This window comes from Colius striatus, chromosome W (genome assembly GCF_028858725.1).
Source record: "Colius striatus isolate bColStr4 chromosome W, bColStr4.1.hap1, whole genome shotgun sequence".
Lineage (NCBI taxonomy): Eukaryota > Metazoa > Chordata > Aves > Coliiformes > Coliidae > Colius > Colius striatus.
The window spans coordinates 37,440,974-37,463,581 of record NC_084789.1 but is presented as its reverse complement, the minus strand read 5'-3'; positions in this window follow the sequence as shown (position 1 = coordinate 37,463,581).

Sequence of the window (22,608 nt, the reverse complement as noted above, 5' to 3'; positions counted from 1 at the left end):
GTTGCTCTCTCTGTGAGGGAGCAATTAGACTGGATTCTATTCCATTGGGCACTGGAATTTCTCACCACGATGAACAAGGCCATCAAAATAGATTTTTACACTGCCTACAGACAGGTGGAGAATTCTGAGTAGGTTCCAGTCCAGTGGTTTTGTATAATGAATAAAGATAAGTCCCAGCAACTAATTCAGGATATCTCAAAAATCTCACAAATCAAAGTCCGCAAGCGCATCAGGGGCAGAGAAATTTTTGTGAGTTGGAGATTTATGAAAGTTGCTGGTCCTAGAATGGGAGTTACGTGCCCTGTACCTAGATCTCACAGAGAAGTTGTGCTTCAGTAAATAATTGCTGGAATCGGGAAATTCCATGCCAACTTGGCTTTCTTTTGAACATCTTTCTTTCAAAATCTCAAGATCTTTCTTAGAACTGCTAGTTTAACTCTGGCTGCCCAGGTGATCAGTACCTGGGTGTCCGCAGACAATGTGAACAGCCTCTGCAGAATTCAGGATGCACTGAAACAGCAGGTGAGAAGCTGAATTCACGGCCAGGTGGGACTTCTGCCCATAGGCTCCCAACAATGCTGTTTCCGATTTCCCTGAAAGTCTAAGGAACAATTAATTCTGCAAAGTACCAACAGTGGTGGCCATTTCCAAATTAACTTACGTGTTCTGGGAGACAGCCCAGCTCAGTCATCAAGACAGGAACCTTTCAAAAATTATGACTCCAGGGTGACAAATTCTATGGGCAGTGGTGGAATAAAACCAAGTGCTATAGTCCATAGTTTTTTTCTGTTGTACCTGGTGACAGGACAAGGGGCAATGGGATGAAGCTGGAACACAAAAGATCCCATTTAAACACAAGAAAAACCTTGTGTTGCAGTTGAAGTGAGGGAGCACTGGCACAGGCTGCCCAGGGAGGGTGTGGAGGCTCCTTCCCTGGGAGGACCTCCAAACCCGCCTGGACGCGTTCCTGTGACCTGATCTAGGTGGACGCGTTTTGGCAGGGGGATTGGACTAGATGGTCTCGAGAGGTCCCTTCCAATCCCTACAGTTCTACGATTCTATGAGCGTACAGGCCCTCCTGCAAGCCCGTGGTGATGCAAAGTGTCCAGAGTGGCTCTCCCAAAACCACTGGGCTTCTTCCTAATAGATACTGGGTGAAACCCACCCCAGTGAACTCTTACTGTGTCCCCGTGTCCCTGAGAACTCTTCCTCATCTCCGATCTAAACCTCCTCTGCTGCAACTTGATGCAACTTGCCCTGTCATTCCTTACTGGAGAGAAGAGATCGACCCCCACCTGGCTACAACCTCCTTTCGGCTGCTCTCTGTCCCACCGTGAAAGAACAGCGGCAGAAAGAGAAAAACCAAAGGCAAAAGAAAACCCGGGCAGACCATGTAACACACCAAACGATCATTTAATTCCCACTCAGGCCTTTCAGAAGGAAGCAGAATCTAACTATGCCACAAAAAGGATCAAAGCAAAAGTGGGAGTGCGCTCGGGCCAAACTGGGAACAGCTCCAACAGGAGATGCAGTGAGGGCCGCTGGGCCCAGCCTACACGTAGCCGAGCAGCCGCACGGTGCTGGGGAAGGCCTTGCACAGCCCCAGGCACTTCTCCTGGTCCAGGAAGAGCGAGTTGGCCTTGACAGAGAGGTCGTGCTCCAGCGTGGCCTTGGCATGAACCAGCCTCTGCAGGCTCCCAAAAGAAAGCAGCTGCAACTGTGACACAGTCCTGGCTGATCGACTACATGGGGATCTACTTACTACTGTAGGTGGGGTCGGCCTTCAAGCTTTTTTAGTAGCTCCCATACGCAGTGGTATAACTTAACCGACAGCATATATTTTTTTAATGGGAGTTGAGCAGTCCAAGTGAGTGGGATTGGAGATAGCTCCCACAGGAAAGAAGCTGCAAAAGTGACACAGTGCTGGCTGATAGACTACATGAGGACCTACTTACTACTTTAGGTGGGGTCTGCCTTCCTGCTTTCTAGTAGCTCCCATCGGCAGTGATATAACTTCTACCGCCAGCATGTATTTTTTCAATGAGAGATGAGCAGCCAAAGTGAGTTGGATTGAAGATAGCTCCCACAGGAAAGCAGCTCCAAATGTGACACTGCTGCCTGATAGACTACATGGGGACCTACTTAACACTGTAGTTGCGATCTGCCTTCCTGCTTTCTTATAGCTCCCATACGCACTGTTATAACTTCTACTGACAGTCTGTAATTTTTCAATGGGAGTTGAGCAGTCCAAGTGAGTGTGAGTGGAAAGAGCTCCCTGTCGTGGTTTTGCCCAGGCAGAGCAAAGGCGAAGGAAACCCCGACTCCTCCCCCTCCCCCTCTCGACGGAATGTGGAGGGGATCAGAGAGGGAGAAAAACAAAAGTAAAAGAGCCCGCGTAAGTTGAAATAAGAACAGTTTACTGGGGAAAATTGAAGAGTAACAACTATAATAAAGACAAGGGGATATTACAAAGAAAACTGGTGAGTGATACAGTTGCTCACCACCCGGGACCCGACGTGAGCGACCGCTCCGGACCGGCGACCGAGGGTCCGCACCACCCGGAAGAGCTTATTCCAGGGAAGAGCTTATTCCGGCCAGCCCTCACCCTGGGCATGACGGTTAGGATGGTATCGAATACCTGCTGGCCAACCTGGGTCAGCTGTTCAGACTGTGCCCTTTCCTGGTTCCTCATGGGAATAAACTCTATTCTGACTCAAATCAGGACACTCCCAGAGGAAAGAAGCTGAAAATGTGACACAGTGCTGAATGACAGAGTACATGGGGAACTACTTACTACTGTAGGTGGAGTCTGCCTTCCTGTTTTCTTGTACCTCCCATACGTAGTAGTATAACTTCTGCAGAAAGAATATATTTTTAAAGAGAGCTGACGATGCCAAGAGCGTGGCATTGGAGATAGCTCTGACAGGAAAGCAGCTTCAAAGGTGTCACAGTTCTGGCCGACAGACTACATGTGGACCTACTTACTACTGTACGTGGGGTCTGCCTTACAGCATTTTTGTGACTTCCATACACAGTGGTATAACTTAACCGACAGCATATATTTTTTCAATGGGACCTGACAAGTACAAGTGAGTGTTATTGGAGATAGCTCCTACAGCAAAGCAGATGCCAACGCGACACAGTGCTGGCTGATAGATTACATGGGGACCTACTGACTACTGTAGGTGAGGTCTCCCTTCCTGCTTTCTTGTAGCTCCCATACACAGCGATATTACTTAACCTACAGCATATATTTTTTCAATGTTAGTTGAGCAGTCCAAGTGAGTGGGATTGGAGATAGCTCCCACAGGAAAGCAGCTGCAAATGTAACACAGTTCTGACTGATAGACTACATGCGGACTACTTAAAACTGTAATTGGGGTCTGTCTTCCTGCTTTCCTGTAGCTCCCATACGCAGTGATATAACTTAACCGACAGCATATATTTTTTCAATGGGACTTCAGCAGTCCAAGTGAGTGCGATTGGAGATACCTCCCACAGGAAAGAAGCTGCAAATGTGATACTATGCTGGCTGATAGACTACATGGGGACCTGCTTACTACTGTAGGTGGGGTCTGCCTTCCTTCTTTCTTGTAGCTCCCATCGGCAGTGGTATAACTTCTACCGACAGCATGTATTTTTTCAATGGGTGCTGAGCAGGCACAGTGAGTGGGATTAGAGGTAGCGCCCACAGGAAAGCAGGGGCAAATGTGACACAGTGCTGGCTGATAGACTACATGAGGACCTACTTACTAGTGTAGGTGGGGTCTCCCTTCCTGCTTTCTTGTAGCTCCCATTCGCAGTGGTATAACCTCTACCGAGTCTCTATTTTTTCAATGGGACCTTAGCAGTACAAGTGAGTGTTATTGGAGATAGCTCCCTGTAGTGGGTCTGGGATGGTAGTGATTTTCCACAGCAGCTCCTGCAGTGCTGGGCTTACTGTTGATATTATGACTACCACTTGCACAGAATCAGGGCTGTCCCTCCAGCATTCCTTCCCCCACCTTCACCAATAGCTGTGGGTGAGAATGATCTTGGGAGGGACTATGGCCAGGACAGCTGACCCAGGCTGACCAAGGAGATATTCCATACCATATGACGTCAGCTCAGTAATATAAACTTGGGGAGAGGAGCAGGAAGGGGAGGCGTGATTCATTTCTGGCCTTCCCAAAGCAACCGCTAGGCGTACTGAAGCCCTGCTTCTCGGGAGGTGGCCGGACATCGCTGCTGATGGGAAGTAGAGAGTAACAGTTTTATCTGCTTTTGCTTTGCTTCCCGCGCGTGCGGCTTTGCTGCTTATTTATTAAACTGCTTTTATTTCAACCCACGAGACTCCCATCTTATTTTCTCCCCTTCCCTGGCTTGCTGACGAGGTGGGGGATAGAGCGGTGTGGTGGGCACCTGGCATCCAGCCAGGGTCAAACTACCACAGCCCTTTTGACACCCAACGTGGGGCGAGATAATAGCAGTTTTACATTAACTGCATTGCAATTACAGTAAGCCAATGAGTTCAAAGTTCCTGTGGTGATCACAGAGCCTTGCTGTTATGCAGCTTATCTTACACTTTCTAATGTTTGGGAACACGATGCTACTAACATTGACTCTGTGCTGTGCTTTAACCTTAATAGCTTTGCTAAGCTGGCTATATGATTTTGTGAAAAGGATGAAAGGGCCTGGGAACATGATGGCCCAAATAATAATAGCAAGTCTCATTCTGTTACTGATGGATTTACTGTGCTGTGGGAGCTATCTTGTGGAGGCCATTGGGCAAAGCAGCTCTTTCCCCTCAGCTCGGACGATCTAGACAATTTTGTTATACAGACTTCCCAGGTCCTTAGTCACCCTTATATAAGAGTTTTAATATTACTAATTAACATGGTTGGTATATGACATATTTTGTGGAATCTGGACTCATCTGGGTATCAGAAAGGACAAATTTGCGATGGAAACATGTTAAAATGTCCCCTGAAGCGGCCAGTCCCTGGGTGGCAGGGTGTGTGGATGAATTTGGGCAAATTCCTAGGATGGTTATCACCTCCTGTAACCTGGGATTTTACATCTGAACAGATAAAAAACCCTGCTTTACTGTCACGCCACCTGATAGAAGGGTGTCTTACCTACCCTAATGAGGCCCATCAGGTTCAGGCACTATACTGGGGCCTAGCCTCTGCCTACCGAGCTGCATTCCAGTCCTCTCAGAGAACTATGATTGAAGTGGAAACTCAAACGGTACCTGAGACCACCATGGTTGAGTCAGTCGCAGTCCAGTCCTCTCAGAGAACTATGGAGGAGGTGGAAATTCAAACTATACCTGAGACTACCATGGTTGAGTCAGGGAATCAAACAACAACCACAGTGGTTGCCCCAGTAGTGAAAAAGAAGCAGTGGATAAGGAGGTCAAGTCCATATCATCGATTAGTAAGGGCAGAAGAGGAGGAAGAGGAAAGGCTAGAAGAAGAAACTGGTCCTTCGGTAAGGAGATCAGGAGAAGGAGTGAAAGAAATCGAAAAGGAAATGGAAACTACTCGGTCCCTCACCTCAACAGAACTTAGAGATATGCGAAAAGCTTACAGTCGCCAGCCAGGTGAGTGGATTGGTGCCTGGCTGCTCCGATGTTGGGATAACGGGGCTGACAGTCAGCAATTGGAAGGCAGAGAAGCCCAACAGCTAGGATCTCTTGCTAGGGACCGGGGAATTGATAGAGGCATTGGAAAGAAGACCTCAATTTGTAGTCTCTGGAAACGGCTCCTCTCAAGTGTACGGGCAAGATACCCATTCAAGGAAGACCTTGTAAATGCCCGAGGAAAGTGGACTAGAGCTAATGAAGGGATCCAATATCTAAGGGAATTAGCTGTGTTGGAAGTCATCTATGGTGATCTAGATAATGCCGAGGCCTCCACAGATCCAGACGATGTCCAGTGTACACGGGCCATGTTGAGAAAAGTGATTCAGAGTGCCCCAGCTACATATTCGAATATCTTGACAATGGTGTATCATCCAGACATAGCTATACCAACAGTGGAGAGGGTATCTTCTTGGTTACAGAACTATGAAGAGTGCCTCTGCACCTCCTCAGCAGTGTGGGATGATGGTCTGACTGTCAGAACTGCCTCAAGAATTCGGTCATCCACTGTCCCGACCAGGGGAAAAGGAAGTCCCAGACGCAGGAGTACACCTCGAAATAAACTCTGGCTCTTTTTGCGTGGCCAAGGAGAGGATATGAGGAAATGGGATGGTGAACCCACTTTTAAGCTGGAAGTGTGTGTACGTGAACTAAGGGGGAAGACAGCTGTTAGAAAAGGACCACCCAAGAGGGCTGTCAGCATAGTAACTGCCAAAACAAAAGAGGACAATCAACAATCTCCAAGACATAGAAGAACTGCAACTACTTCCTTCGATGCCAATGAGGAGACTTCAGGTCTAAAATTGCAAGGATCAGATAGCGAATACTCTGATGAAGAACAGAAACAGAGGGTCCCTGCCTCCAGCCAGGAGGAGGAAAGGGATGACCGAATCTACTGGACTGTGTGGGTTCGATGGCCTGGCACATCAAACCCACAAAGGTATAAAGCCTTAGTAGACACAGGGGCACAGTGTACATTGATGCCATCAAGGTATAGAGGCACAGATTCTATCTGGATCTCTGGAGTGACAGGGGGATGTGAAGAATTATCTGTATTAGAGGCTGAAGTGAGCTTAACAGGGGACAAATGGAAAAAACACCCCATTGTGACTGGTCCAGAGGCCCCTTGTATTCTTGGCATAGATTACCTCAGGAGAGGGTACTTCAAAGACCCCAAGGGGTGTCGATGGGCTTTTGGTATAGCCACTGTAGATACAGAGAAAATCAAATAACTCTCTAATTTACCTGACCTCTCAGAAGACCCTTTTGTTGTGGGATTGCTGCAAGTTAAAGAGCAACAGGTACCAATTGTTACCCGGACGGTGCACCGGAGGCAATATCGCACAAACCGAGGTTCCCTGACTCCCATCCGTGAGTTGATTCATCAACTGGAGGCTCAAGGAGTAATTAGCAAAACTCATTCCCCATTTAATAGTCCCATATGGCCTGTGAAAAAATCTGATGGAGAGTGGAGGTTAACAGTAGACTATCATGGCCAGAACGAAGTGACACCACCACTGAGTGCTGCTGTACCAGACATGTTAGAGCTCCAGTATGAACTGGAGTCAAAAGCAGCTAAGTGGTATGCTACGATTGATATAGCTAATGCATTTTTCTCAATTCCATTGGCAGCAGAGTGCAGGCCACAATTTGCCTTCACGTGGAGAGGTGTCCAATATACCTGGAATCGATTGCCCCAGGGGTGGAAACATAGTCCTACTATTTGTCATGGTCTAATCCAAACTGTACTGGAAATGGGTGAAGCCCCTGAACGTTTACAGTACATTGATGACATAATTGTATGGGGCAACAAGGCAGAAGAAGTGTTTGAGAAAGGGAAAAGAATAATACAGATTCTCCTAAAAGCTGGTTTTGCTGTAAAAAGAAACAAAGTAAAGGGACCTGCACAAGAGATACAGTTTTTAGGCATAAAATGGCAAGATGGACGTCGGCATGTGCCTGTGGATGTTGTGAACAAAATAGCGACTATGTCTCAACCAACTAATAAGAAAGAAACACAAGCTTTCCTGGGCCTTGTGGGATTCTGGAGGATGCATATCCCAGGTTATAGTCAGCTTGTGAGCCCTCTCTTTAGAGTAACCAGAAAGAAGAACTGTTTTGAGTGGGGCCTTGAGCAACAACAAGCTTTTCAACAAATTAAACAGGAAATAGCTCGTGCAGTCGCTTTTGGGTCGATCCGTACAGGATCAGATGTGCAGAATATCCTCTACACTGCTGCTGGAGAGCATGGTCTCACCTGGAGCCTCTGGCAGAAAACATCTGGAGAAACCCGAGGTCGACCATTAGGATTTTGGAGCCGAGGATATCGAGGATCGGAAGCCCACTACACCCCAACTGAAAAAGAAATACTAGCAGCATATGAGGGACTTTGAGCTGCTTCAGAAGTCATTGGCACAGAAGCTCATCTCCTCTTGGCACCACGTCTGCCTGTGTTACACTGGATGTTCAAAGGGAAAACCCCTTCTATACATCATGCAACCAGCGCTACATGGAGTAAGTGGATGGCGTTGATTACACAACGATCTCGGCTGGGGAAATCTAATCGCCCAGGAATCCTGGAAGAAATCATGGACTGGCCAGAAGGCAGAGATTTTTGAGCATTGCCTGAGGAATTAGCTGGTGCCCAAGAGGCACCACCATATAATGAACTATCAGAAGATGAGAGGCGTTATGCTTTGTTTACTGATGGATCCTGCCGCGTGGTAGGAAATCATCGTAAGTGGAAAGCTGCTGTGTGGAGTCCCACAAGACGAGTTGTTGAGGCCACTGAAGGAGAAGGTGAGTCGAGTCAGTTTGCTGAAGTGAAAGCCATCCAACTAGCTCTGAAGATTGCAGAACGAGAGAAGTGGCCAGTACTCTATCTTTATACTGACTCCCAGATGGTGGCTAATGCTCTATGGGGATGGCTACAGCAATGGAAGAAGACCAACTGGCAGCGCAAGGGTAAACCCATCTGGGCTGCTGCATTATGGCAAGACATTGCTGCTCGGGTGGAAAATATGACTCTGAAGGTACGTCATGTAGATGCTCACGTGCCAAAAAGCCGTGCCAATGAAGAACAGTGGAACAACCAACAGGTAGATAAAGCTGCCAAAATTGAAGTAGCTCAGGTAGACCTAGACTGGGAGCATAAAGGTGAGCTATTTATACCTCGATGGGCCCATGAAACATCAGGACATCTGGGAAGAGATGCAACATATAGATGGGCTCGTGATCAAGGGGTGGACTTGACCATGGAAGCCATTACACAGGTCACCCACGGATGTGAAATGTGTGCTGCAATCAAGCGAGCCACATGAATCAAGTCTCCCTGGAACGGAGGCCGATGATGGGGTTTTCAATATGGTGAGGCCTGGCAAATTGACTATGTTGGACCGCTACCACAAACACATCAAGGCAAGTGTTCAATACTCACCATGGTGGAAGCAACTATCGGTTGGTTGGAAACATACCCTGTAAACCATGCCACTGCCCGAAATACTGTCTTGGGTCTTGAAAGACAAGTTTTGTGGCGACACGGCACTCCAGAAAGAATTGAGTCAGATAATGGAACTCATTTTCGAAATAATCTCATAAACTCCTGGGCAAAGAAACATGGCATTGAGTGGATATACCACATCCCCTATGACCCATAAGCCTCTGGAAAGATTGAGAGATATAACGAATTGCTAAAGACCATGTTGAGAGCACTCGGCAATGGGGCATGGAAGCAGTGGGATAAAAATTTAGCAGAAGCCACTTGGCTGGTTAACAGCAGAGGTTCAACTAACCGTCCTGGTCCTGCTCAAACAAAACCACTACATACTGTGGGAGGAGATAAGGTCCCTGTAGTGCACCCAGGGAAATGGCTGGGGAAGGCAGTATGGGTTGCACCTCCCATGGGAAAGGGCAAACCCATTCGTGGGATTGTCTTTGCTCAAGGGCCTGGGTGTACTTGGTGGGTGATGAGAAAGGATGGGGAAACTCGATGTGTACCTCAAGGAGACTTAACCTTGGGGGAAAAATAACCTATGTGCGTTATCTGTTGTAGATGAACTTTGCAAGAAAAACGGGACAAGTGGACAAACCAAGCCGGTGCTGGTGCCCAACACTGAACATATTGTCTCCCCTGGCCTGGAGATCCATCTTGATGGATGAGACAGAAGTTATGGCCTGCTCCAGTGAACATCTACAGAGAATGAAAGATATAAGAATGTTGTTTGTTTGTTTGATGCAAGATGCAAGAGGGAATAAAAGAATGATGTATGTTGAAGAGTAGGGGTACTGGTTAATGAGAGTGTATAAGAATGTATAAGGATTGTTAAAATGGTTTGTCTGAGCATGACATAAATGGTATGGAATAAGGGGTGGAGACTGTAGTGGGTCTGGGATGGTAGTGATTTTCCACAGCAGCTCCTGCAGTGCTGTGTTTACTGTTGATATCAATATTCTGACTACCGCTTGCACAGCATCAGGGCTGTCCCTCCAGCATTCCTTCCCCCACCTTCACCAACAGCTGTGGGTGGGCATGATCGTTGGAGGGACTATGGCCAGGACAGATGACCCAAGCTGACCAAGGAGATATTCCATACCATATGACGTCAGCTCAGTAATATAAACTGGGGGAGAGGAGCAGGAAGGGGAGGCGAGATTCATTTCTGGCCTTCCCATAGCAACCGCTAGGCGTACTGAAGCTCTGCTTCTCGGGAGGTGGCCGGACATCACTGCTGATGGGAAGTAGAGAATAACAGTTTTATCTGATTTTGCTTTGCTTCCCGCTCACACGGCTTTACTGCTTCTTTATTAAACTGCTTTTATCTCAACCCACGAGACTCCCATCTTATTTCCTCCCCTTCCCTGGCTTGCTGAGGAGGTGGTGGATAAAGCTGTGTGGTGGGTACCTGGCATCAAACAAGACTCAAACTACCATACTCTCACAGGAAAGCAGCTGCAAATGTGACACAGTGCTGGCTGATAGACTACATGGGGACCTCCTTACTACTGTAGGTGTGTGGAGAAAAAAATGAGGGAGCATGGACATGGATCCCGGGATATAACAATAGGCCTGTTGGGGCAAGGCAGCCTGAGCTCTAGTTATATGCTTTCAATGCACAATGAAGACCAGAGTCAGAGCCATGGTTAAAGCAGTGGCTGTCATGTAGACAGCAGGCCGCTTTCTGTTCCCTCAAGGTCAGACTGTTTTTGGCTAAAAGTGGTAAACAACTTTGGGGAAAAACAAGATGGGAAAATGTGAGGGAGCTTGCTTATGGCAGAAATCGAAATAGGATGAACAAGAAAATGTAATCTATTAGCCGCTGTTGCTGAGCTAGCTTTGAAGCTGCAATGTATATAAGTTAGAGCCTGCTCTCAATAAAGAAGAAGATTTCTGCTATCACTGACATTGAGTAGGACAGATTTCTTCCCACCCAGCTGAGAACTGGACACTGAGTTGATCGCCGCATGAAATAGGCTTAGAGATGGTTTTTCAGGCTTCGAGCCTGTGTTTTTAAGACTTCGAGTCTGGTTCATTTTTCAGGCTTCGAGCCTGGTTTTCAGACTTCAAGTCTGTTTTTTAGGCCAAGAGCCGAAAACTTCGCGGCATAGGTGGGCTGTGCCTTCCTGCGTTATTGTAGCTCCCATACGCAGTGCAATAACTTAACGGAAAGCATGTATTTTTTCAATGGGAATAGAGCAGTCCAAGAGACTGGGATTGGAGATAGCTCCCAAAGGAAAGCACGTACAAATGTGACACAGTGCTGGATGATAGACTGTATGGGGACCTCCTTAACACTGTAGTTGGGGTCTACCTTCTTGCTTTCTTTTAGCTCCCATATGCATTACTATAACTTAACTGACAGTTTTTATTTTTTCATTGCTAGTTGAGTGGTACAAGTGAGTGTTATTGGAGATAGCTTTCACAGGAAAGCAGATGCAAATGTGACACAGTGCTGGCTGATAGACTACATTGGGACCGACTTACTACTGTAGGTGGGGTTTGCCTTCCTGCTTTCATGTTGCTCCCATAGGCAGTGGTATAACTTCTATCGACAGTCTGTAGTGTTTGAATTGGGTGTTGAGCAGTCCAAGTGAGTGAGATTAGAGATAGCTTTCACAGGAAAGCAGCTGCAAATGTGACACAGTGCTGGTATTCCAATGATTATAGACAAACTCTTCAGGGTGATTATAAAATGCATGGAACAACGGTTACCTGAATACAATATTCACTGCTGGCATTAAATACCTTTTAAAGAGGCATGGGGTTACACTGGTTTCCGAAGAAACCCACTTTGAGCTGTTCACAGGTCTGATTGGTTCAGTTTGATTGCCTCATAAAATGGGGGGTTCATGCTATAACATAGCTAGCAGCAGGATAGTTAACCACTCCATCAGCCAGATAACAACATACCATCCCTGGATAATGGGTGGGGCCTTTATCAAATAAAATGGTACTTTCCTTTTTAGTTTTTCACCCCACATTCTTTTAGGTGCCAAATCTTTGCCCTTCTTAGAGGTAGGCTTGGGATCTTAGGATTCCCAGTTTGAGGCTTTGAGAGACTCTGTACCCCACTCCCAGTACACCTCTGCCTCCTTCACCTTCTCTGTTGCTTAGAGCAGTGAGGTTTATGATCTTCTCGGCAGCAGTCGTAATCTTCAGGGGTATTCTCTTTCACCTTATAGTCCTCTTTCATCTTGCCTTTTCCTCCAGAACCCACGGGGTGCCTGAAACACTGGCTTTCACATCCAGGTCTCGGTTCTCCGGGCCTTCTACGTATAAAGCATGTAAGAAACTATGAATTAAGGTATTGTTTATTAAAATTTATGTTAAGTTCAATGTAAAGGTTAAGCGACAAAAGAAAAGAAAGTGCTTATGCGAACAGCTGCAGGACATCACTCATGTGAGATAAGATAGCTGCAATTGCCTTCACATACCAGACACCATTTGTGTAAACAGGAGAGATACTGCTCAAGGATGACTACAAGATGTTCTAAGGGACTGACGAAGATAAAATAAACAACTCTAAGTGAGAACAAAGAAGGAAAACTTCTTACTCAGTAACCACCGAAAAACAGAAGAAAAAAAAAACCGACCCCTCACAGCAACTGAAGCATGCGCAGAGCAGTTTTCCTACTTCACAGCCACGGATGTAAAATGTATAAAAAGGACTGTTTAAACTAATCAGTACGGCAGTTGGCGGAGCGCAGACTCCCCTGTCGTCCAGCGCTGTCTTTGCTCTTATTCTACTTGCTACAATTAATAAAATTATAATTGGCTTATGATCCATTGTGGTCTCAATTTATGACAATCTTGGTGCCGTGACTCGGATAAGGAACGGTGAGCTTCAGTCCTCCGGGGAGGCGCCCCGCGGCAATCCGCGGCCCCGTGACTGACAGCCTACCTCAACCTTACCGACGAACCTAAATTCTAGAATAATGAGCAAAGGGGAAACCGGTAAAATCCCATAAAAATTCTGTGCACGGGAGTCCGGACGAAGACGCAGGGACGCGTGAGTATATTGCGAAAATTGGTTCGCGGGTTATCCGTTCGGGCGGGATTGGGTATCCTGGATTATAACAAATGAGAGGTTCGATATACTGAACCAAGCGAGTGTGGACCCTTAAGTACTGCGTTTCCCATCTCCCGCGAGGGACTGGGCCAGGAACAAGGGGAGCAAGTGAGTGTGTGTTTGTGGATAATCCAGAAGATGGGGGCGAAGGGCAGCAAGCCTTCGACACCCATGGGAAGGGTACCTGCTGTACCTAAGAATACCCCTCTGGCATATATCTTAGACAATTGGAGATATTTCCCTGAAACCCTAGGGAAAGATAAGCAGAAAATAATAGAATACTGTACTAAGATATGGGGAGGGAAGAAGATTTCTGAAAATGTCTTTTGGCTAGTCTGCGGGCCAGAAGAAGATTGGATAAGACCACAATTAAATTTCTGGGTTAATAATAAAAAACCCCTTAACCCGGAAGAAAGTCAGTATGCGGAAGTGTGGCTAAAAAGACCGGGAACTAGACTTTACCCGCTGAGTGAAATAAAAGCTAAACAAAAGAAAAAGAAGGAAGAGTTAGACGAAACCCTTCTAACCCCCCCTTACATTTCCCCTCCTGCTCCCACAGCCTCTCCAGAGGTCCCCAGAGCACCCACTCCCCCACCGGAGTTGGAACGAAAGTCTCTCCCTCCTCCTTTTGGGATCAAACCTTTATACTTGGGATGAAATGCAATCTATCCTTGGTCAATTATTTACTACCGAGGAAAGAGACATGATTAGACGAGCAGGAATGAGATTGTGGGATGCTCAACATGCCCAGGGACCTAAAGCAAATATTAAAATGGCCACTCCAAAGACCTAATTGGGATAATCATGATCCAGTGCATAAAACTCATATGCAGGACCTGAAAACTATAGTAATTCAGGGAATTAGAAAAGCAGTACCCCGTGGCCAGAATATCAATAAAGCATTTAATGAAATGCAAAAGAAAAATGAGAGCCCTACTGAGTGGTTAGAACGACTGAGGAAAGCCCTTCAGCTGTATCTCGGGGTAAATCCTGACGAAGGGCAAGCACTCCTCAAAACTCAGTTTGTAGCAAAATCATGGGGGGATATCAGAAAGAAGATTGAAAAGTTAGAAGACTGGCAAGTGAGAGGGTTGGATGAATTATTGAGGGAAGCCCGGAAAGTCTATGTAAGGCGAGAGGAGGAGAGCAGCAAGCGGCAAGTGAAAATGATGGTAGCAGCGGTCAGAGAGGATCGTAAAGGACGAACTGATGAACATAAATCTGCTGGAGTGAAACAAAGGAATGTAGTAGTAAAGAAGGAACAGAGGTGTTGTTTTTACTGTGGAAAAAAGGGACATGTAAAGAAGAATTGTAGAGAAAGGATCAGGGATGAGGAAATTTTGAAAGCGGAATAGGAAGAGTCAGGGGCTCTATATTTTGGGGGACCGGAGTCATCATGAGCCCTTGATAAAATTAAAAATAGGTCCCCATAAACAAGAGTTCACCTTTTTAGTAGACACTGGGGCTGAAAAATCGACTATTAAACAAATACCTGAGGGATGTAAAATTTCCCCCGAAAAAGTACAAGTGATTGGGGCAAAAGGAGAACCATTTAAAGTAAACAAAATCAAAAATGTATTATTTGAAACTGAAAATAAATTCGGAATGGGTGAACTCCTGCTCGTCCCTGAAGCAGAATTTAATCTGCTAGGACGAGATTTAATTGTTGAATTGCAATTAGAAATTAAAGTAAAGAATCAAGAGCTAACAGTGTCTGCTTATCCTTTGACCGTGGAAGACCAAAAACAAATTAACCCCGATGTCTGGTACTCTCCGGACACAATTAGCAGACTGGAAATTCCACCGATTAAAGTCCAAATTTCTGAACCCCACATACCTGTGAGGGTAAAACAATATCCCATATCTCTAGAAGGACGGAGAGGATTAAAACCAGAAATTGATCGATTATTAGCACAAGGAATTTTAGAGCCTTGTATGTCACCCTTTAACACCCCCATTCTGCCTGTAAAAAAACCAAATGGAAAATATCGGCTCGTACAGGATTTAAGGGAAATAAATAAAAGAACTATCACCCGGTTCCCTGTAGTAGCAAATCCATATACATTGCTAAGCAAGTTAGGACCCCATAACTCCTGGTATAGTGTGATTGATTTAAAGGATGCCTTTTGGGCCTGTCCACTGGCAGAAGAATGCCGTGATTATTTTGCTTTTGAATGGGAAGACATAGAAACAGGCCGTAGACAGCAATTGAGATGGACCGTGCTCCCCCAAGGGTTCACCGAGTCCCCTAATTTGTTTGGACAGGCCCTGGAAGAGCTCTTAAAAGAATACCAGGTACAAACGGGAAATGTACTGTTACAATATGTAGATGATCTGCTTATAGCAGGGAATAATAAGGAAAATGTAAGAAAAGAAAGCATTCGATTCCTAAACTTTCTTGCACAAAAGGGACTACGGGTATCACAAGAGAAGTTACAATTTGTGGAGGAAAAAGTGAAATATTTGGGACATTATTTGTTTAATGGGAAAAAGATATTGGATCCAGAGCGCATTAAAGGAATTCTGGAATTACCCATGCCTGTCACTAAGAGGCAAATTCGGCAGGCATTAGGACTATTTGGATATTGCAGGCAATGGATAGAGAATTATAGCTTTAAAGTTAAATTTTTATATGAACAACTGTCCAAAGATAAAATACCTAAGTGGACCTCTCAGGATCAAGAGCATTTTGCCAGTTTAAAGAGAGAGCTAAGTCAAGCACCGGTTTTAAGTTTACCAGACTTAAAGCGGCCGTTCCATTTATTTGTTAACGTACATGAAGGAACGGCATTCGGAGTATTAACTCAGGAATGGGCCGGACAAAAGAAACCGGCGGCATACCTATCAAAGCTGTTAGACGCTGTGAGCAGGGGTTGGCCGAGCTGCTTACAAATCATTGTTGCTGCTGCCTTATTACTTGAAGAAACAAATCGTATTACCTTTAATGGAGAAGTTGTCTTATATGCTCCACATAACATCAGAGGAGTGTTGCAATAAAAAGTAGAAAAATGGCTTACAGATAGCCGATTATTAAAGTATGAGGGAATACTTATGGAATCCCCTAAACTATCTTTAAAAACTATTGGAGCAGCTAACCCTGCTGAATTTTTGTACCCAGGAGAAGATAATGAACTGTTACACAATTGTTTTCAAACAATTGAACAGCAGACACATATTAGGCCAGACTTAGAAGAAGAAGAACTATAATATGGAGAAGTATTATTTATAGATGGGTCATCACGAATAGTGGAAGGTAAACGATTGTCCGGATATGCCATCGTTAAGTTGGAAAAAGGAGAGTTTAAGATAATAGAATCAGGCCCCGCTTGTGCCCCTACCCTGCTCCTCTTCCCCCTGGAAGAAGTGTTTTTGGAGGGGGCAGCTGGATCATAGCTGTTGGCAGCAGTGGCGGTATCTGGAGCTGTACGGCCGGGTCACGGTGCAGAGCCCCTGGGTGCTGCCCTGAGGATTGTTTTGGCTGCCGTGGGGATGCCCAGGCACAGCCCTGCCTGCCTCCCCTGGCTGCCAGCCTGGGGCTGTGCAAGGTTTCCCGCCCCCCCCCGAGCTGGTCCTGCTCGCCCTGGCATGAGGATAGGACTTGCTGTTGCTGCTGCCCACTCTCCCCCCCACCCCCCCAGCAATGCCGTCCCAGCCGCACTGCAGCGGGGAACACAGAGCGCTGGGAAATGTGAAAAGGAGGAAAAAGACGGAACTATATATATAGACTCACGCTATGCATTCGGAGTAGTACACACTTTTGGAAAAATATGGGATGAAAGAGGATTTGTTAACTCGCAGGGAAAAGAATTGATACACCCGGAATTGATTCAGCGAGTTCTGGGGGCATTAAAAATGCCGAATAAAATAGCAGTTGTACATATAAAGGGACACCAGCGAGATACAAGTTATCAAGTCAGGGGAAATAATGCCGCCGATACAGAAGCAAAACGAGTGGCAGGCAATTATAATACGATTTTGACTATGCACACAGCAGCCTGCGAGACCTGTCAAAAGGTTAATCGAAATAACATGAGACAAAAACCCCTTGGGGGACGTTCCCCAGCATACAGACCCTTCTCACACATACAAGTGGATTTTACTGAACTACCTAGGGTAGGGCGTTACAAATATTTATTAGTCATGGTGGATCATTTAACACATTATGTTGAGGCTTTTCCTACCTCCAAGGCAACTGCTAACCAAGTTACTAAAATATTACTTGAACACATTATACCTCGATATGGAGTACCTGATGTAATTGATTCGGACAGAGGAACACACTTTGTGTCAAAAATTGTTAGAGATCTAACAGAAAACTTGGGTATTAAATGGGAATACCATACACCATGGCATCCACAAAGTTCGGGAAAGGTTGAAAGAATGAATGGAGAAATCAAAACTACTTTGACTAAATTAATGATAGAAACCAAATTATCATGGATTAAGTGCTTACCTATGGCACTGTTAATTCTTAGAACCAGACCCCGAGCAGATATGGGAATATCAGCGTTTGAAATGGTGTATGGAATGTCCTATAGGATTGAAAGTCCACAAACAAATGTTTTAATTCGAGATCGTGTGATTAATGAATATGTTTCGCAATTAGCAGAACATCGTAACAAGCTTTGGGAGCATGGACTGATTGTGCAACGACCCCCGTTGGACTTAAAAATTCATAATGTCAAACCTGGAGATTGGATATTGATTAAAGTGTGGAAGGAAGAAACTCTAAGACCCAGCTGGGAGGGATCTTATCTTGTTTTGCTTACAACAGAAACGGCTGTCTGGACTGCTGAGCGTGGATGGACTCATGCCAATCGCATTAAAGGCCCAATAACGAGACCCCACTGGAAAGTAATCAGTACTCCAAGTGACACCAAGATAACCCTGAAAAGATAACGTAATGATAGAGACTTTATTTGATTATTTTGCTGCGTTACCTTTTGGTATAAAGTGTATTGTCATTTATATTTGCAATAATTATTTCTTGTTTATCCATTATTTCTTTGTTTATCTAAGCGTACAAAGTGTGCTGAAGGGAATTGCTAAACTCATACAACCACACAATGTTGAATATAGACAATATGCAGATGTAAATAATAGGTATACACTCTAGATATACGAATTAGATGTAATAATTTAAATTGCAATTGATATCCATTTGCTTGTTTTAGGTGCAAGGTATGCCAGGATAAATGGTGAATGTGGATACCCTCCAATAAGAGTTTACACACAGTGTTGGGAAACCACTCCAACGAACCAATCCTCTTTGTAGTTGAAATCCTAACTATAAAGAAAAGTGCTAACTGTATCTTGCTTTGTCCCATTAAAGCCTATGTAAATAGGTAAAAGCTATCTCCTGAAGAATTCCCTTGCTGCCGAGAAGATGGTACACCCCGTGGCTCGAAGCAACCGAGTCGACAGGCGAGGCAGAGGAGGAACAAACTGTGGAGAAAAGAACCAAAACAATGGGACGCAAAAGCAACCATGGTCGAACTTCCCTAGGACTGGTAAAATTATACTTAAATTGGTAAAATTGACAAATACCGTTTTTCCTGGTATACTGGTGGTTTTGCTATTGATACTAACTCAAGCAAATGGGAACCCCCATGAGCCAATGCTCTGGAAATTATATAACTTACAGGAAAGTAAGCTTATACAAAATCGAAGCAGTTCGGAAGGAAATTGGAATTTTACTGTATCTTTATTTTCACTAATACCTTTTGAAGCAATGGGATGTCATCCAACAAACTGTTTAAATTTGGGTTACACCCAAGCGCAATGCAAGGCATGGTACATATGTCCAGCCTCAAACCCTGGAAAAAAGTTATTGTAATTACCCGGGACATTATTATTGTGGTTATTGGGGTTGTGAGACAATAGCTTCAGATTGGAAAACAACAGGAGATAGATATATAGACATCACTTGGGGACCTCCTGGATGTAAGAAACCACAACACAGATATGACAAATGGGCTATCCCGACACCAGGAACTAAATGGGTTAGTTCAGACATCGGAATAACACCATGTCTAAACTTCGGAAAAGGTTAAATCAACGTAAAAAGGATCGTGAGGTGGGCAGATCATGGTATAAAAATTGGTTTAACGTTTCACCCTGGCTAATCACTTTATTGTTTGCCTTAGCAGGACCGCTTATTATGTTGATTCTGGGACTTATATTTGAACCATGCATATTACGCTATATTTTACATTTTATTAAGGAGCGGTTTGACATAGCTAAACTACTCATTCTAACTACGGAGAGCTGAGACAGATTATAAAAGTATACCTACTAATGAAGATGAAGATAACGAAGACTGTTGTGAATGCGATATGCCGCGTGAAAACTATGATTATAATTGTAAGGTATTGTAATTGTAAGGTATTATCTTGTGAGTGTTATGATACATGTTGGGATTGTGGAAAAAGTTTGCCTGCAGTGTCGAAAATGAAAATAGCATCTAATAAACAATAATAGGATAAAAGAAAAAAAGGGGGGATTGTAAGAAACTATGAATTAAGGTATTGTTTATTAAAATTTATGTTAAGTTCAATGTAAAGGTTAAGCGACAAAAGAAAAGAAAGTGCTTATGCGAACAGCTGCAGGACATCACTCATGTGAGATAAGATAGCTGCAATTGCCTTCACATACCAGACACCATTTGTGTAAACAGGAGAGATACTGCTCAAGGATGACTACAAGATGTTCTAAGGGACTGACGAAGATAAAATAAACAACTCTAAGTGAGAACAAAGAAGGAAAACTTCTTACTCAGTAACCACCGAAAAACAGAAGAAAAAAAAAACCGACCCCTCACAGCAACTGAAGCATGCGCAGAGCAGTTTTCCTACTTCACAGCCACGGATGTAAAATGTATAAAAAGGACTGTTTAAACTAATCAGTACGGCAGTTGGCGGAGCGCAGACTCCCCTGTCGTCCAGCGCTGTCTTTGCTCTTATTCTACTTGCTACAATTAATAAAATTATAATTGGCTTATGATCCATTGTGGTCTCAATTTATGACAAAGCACCCTTTTAAAAACTTAAATTACAATCCCCACTGGACCCAGATTGTTCTATACTTCTAAGGTATTTCTATTCCACAATCTGTTACTTTAAAATAGGTATTACAGTCCCACCGATTATCTTTCTGACGATCACAATGTAAACATTAAACTCTAATATTTTACAAAAAGGAAATCACTACACTCCACTCCTCAGTTAAATCACTACACTCCACTCCTCAGTTAACATGTCACTTTTTATGCAGCTGAAGTTTCAGTTCTCCTGGGACCTCTGCAGCTTCCCACTGATCCTGGGAAATTGGTCCTTAAATAAGACAAGAAAAGGAACCTCCCATCGGGGGGTTAAAGATGATTCTTTTCAGGTTTTTATCAAGACTTTGTCCCCAGGATTAACCATGTGGATAGCAATATCTAAGGGTGGTCTCTGTACCACCATTCCCTTTTTACAACATTTCAAACAGAGAAGTCCCCATGTCTGTAACAAAGCTAAGGGTAAACATTTAATCCAGGGCATTTCTGCTTCCAACGTTAATTTCATTAGCTGTTTCTTAATTTCTCCATTCATTCTGTCCACTCTTCCGGAACTTTGGGGATACCATGGGGTATTGGCTCCTAATACTGGTGGTTTCTATTTCTAATTTCGGAGAGTGGATTAATATACCTTCATATTTTAAGAGCCTAGCATCAGTTATCCATTTTTCCGCCTTTTGTTGTAATACCTCCCCCGAATGTTGTGGGGAGAAAACACCTTTAACTCCCCTCCAAAGGTAACAAATAAAAGGTTTTCTAACATCAGGCAGGCTAGGCAGAGGAGCATTAATCTAATCCACTTTTAAATTCTCAAAATATCTTTCATCTTCTTTGGGCCATTTATCTAATCCATCTCGAGTTAATTTGTGGTACAAAAATTTTACCTTCTTAATAAAATTTTCAATCCATTGTCTCCAATATCCAACAGACCTGAAAGCTGTCTAACTTTTCTCTTACTCTTTGGAGCTTGTAGGGACAGTATCCCATTTACTCGATCTGGATCAAGTTTCTTACTTCCCTTTATAAACCAGTGTCACAAATATTTTACCTTTTCTTCAGCAAACAGTAATTTAGATTTAGACACTTTCAACCCTTGTAAACTCAGGAAATTAAGCAATTTAATACTTTCCTGTCTAACAGTTTCTTCATGTCTCCCTGCTAATAATAAATCGTCCACATATTGAACTAAAATAGCTTCTTTGCCTAACTCATAATTTCTCAAGATGTGTTCTAGTGCTTGTCCAAAAAGATTGGGGGACTCTGTAAATCCCTGTGGTAATACAGTCCATCTCAACTATTGTTTTCTATGTGTGTCAGGATCTTCACCTGGAACCAGGCTCGAAGCCTGAAAAACCCAGGCTCGAAGCCTGAAAAATGAACCAGACTCTAAGTCTGAAAAACCCAGGCTCGAAGCCTGAAACCAGGCTCGAAGCCTGAAAAAACACAGGCTCGAAGCCTGAAAAAACAGCTCCAAGTCTACTTCATGCGGCAATCAACCCAGGGTCCAATTCTCAGCTGGGTGGGAAGAAATCAGTCTTACTCAATGTGAGTGATAGCAGAAATCTTCTTCTTTATTGAGAGCAGGCTCTAACTTATATACACAGCAACTTCAAAGCTAGCTCAGCAACAGCAGCTAATAGATTACATTCTTATGTTCATCCTACTTGCGGTTTCTGCGATAAGCAAGCTCCCTCACATTTTCCCATCTTGTTTTTCTCCAAAGTTGTTTTCCACCTTGAGCTGTTAGCTCATTATCTGAGAACAGTCCGACCTTGAAGGAGCAGAAAGCGGCCTGCTGTCTATGTTGACTACGTGACAGCAACTACTTTAACCATGGCTCTGACTCTGGTCTTGATTGTGCATTAAATTCATATAACTAGAACTGAGATTGCCTTGCCCCAACAGGCCTAACATTATACCCTGGGATCCATGTCCATTCTCCCTTAACCATTCCTCCACAATGAAAAATTACGAGAGGGCTTGGAGAAACGAAAACAAGAAAGGGAACAGCAATAAGTTTGGTATAAGTCATGGTTTAACTATTCCCCTTGGCTCACAAGACATTATTGTCAGCTATAGCTGGGCCCGTCATTCTACTGGTATTAGTGCTGATGACTGGGCCTTGTGTATTCAATAAGGTAATGGAGATTGTAAAAAGCAGGCTAGAAGCAGTCCACTTAATGCTGGTTAGGAAGCAATACAAGCAGCCAACGGAGAGGATGAAATAAGTGAAACACCTATTTTAGAAATGGCTAAAGATGTTCTTAGATTTGATGAACGACATGAAGAAAACAAAAGGGGGGATTGTAATGGAAGAGGACATGTTCGTTAATCAAATCATGAAAGAATAGTTGTGCAAGGAA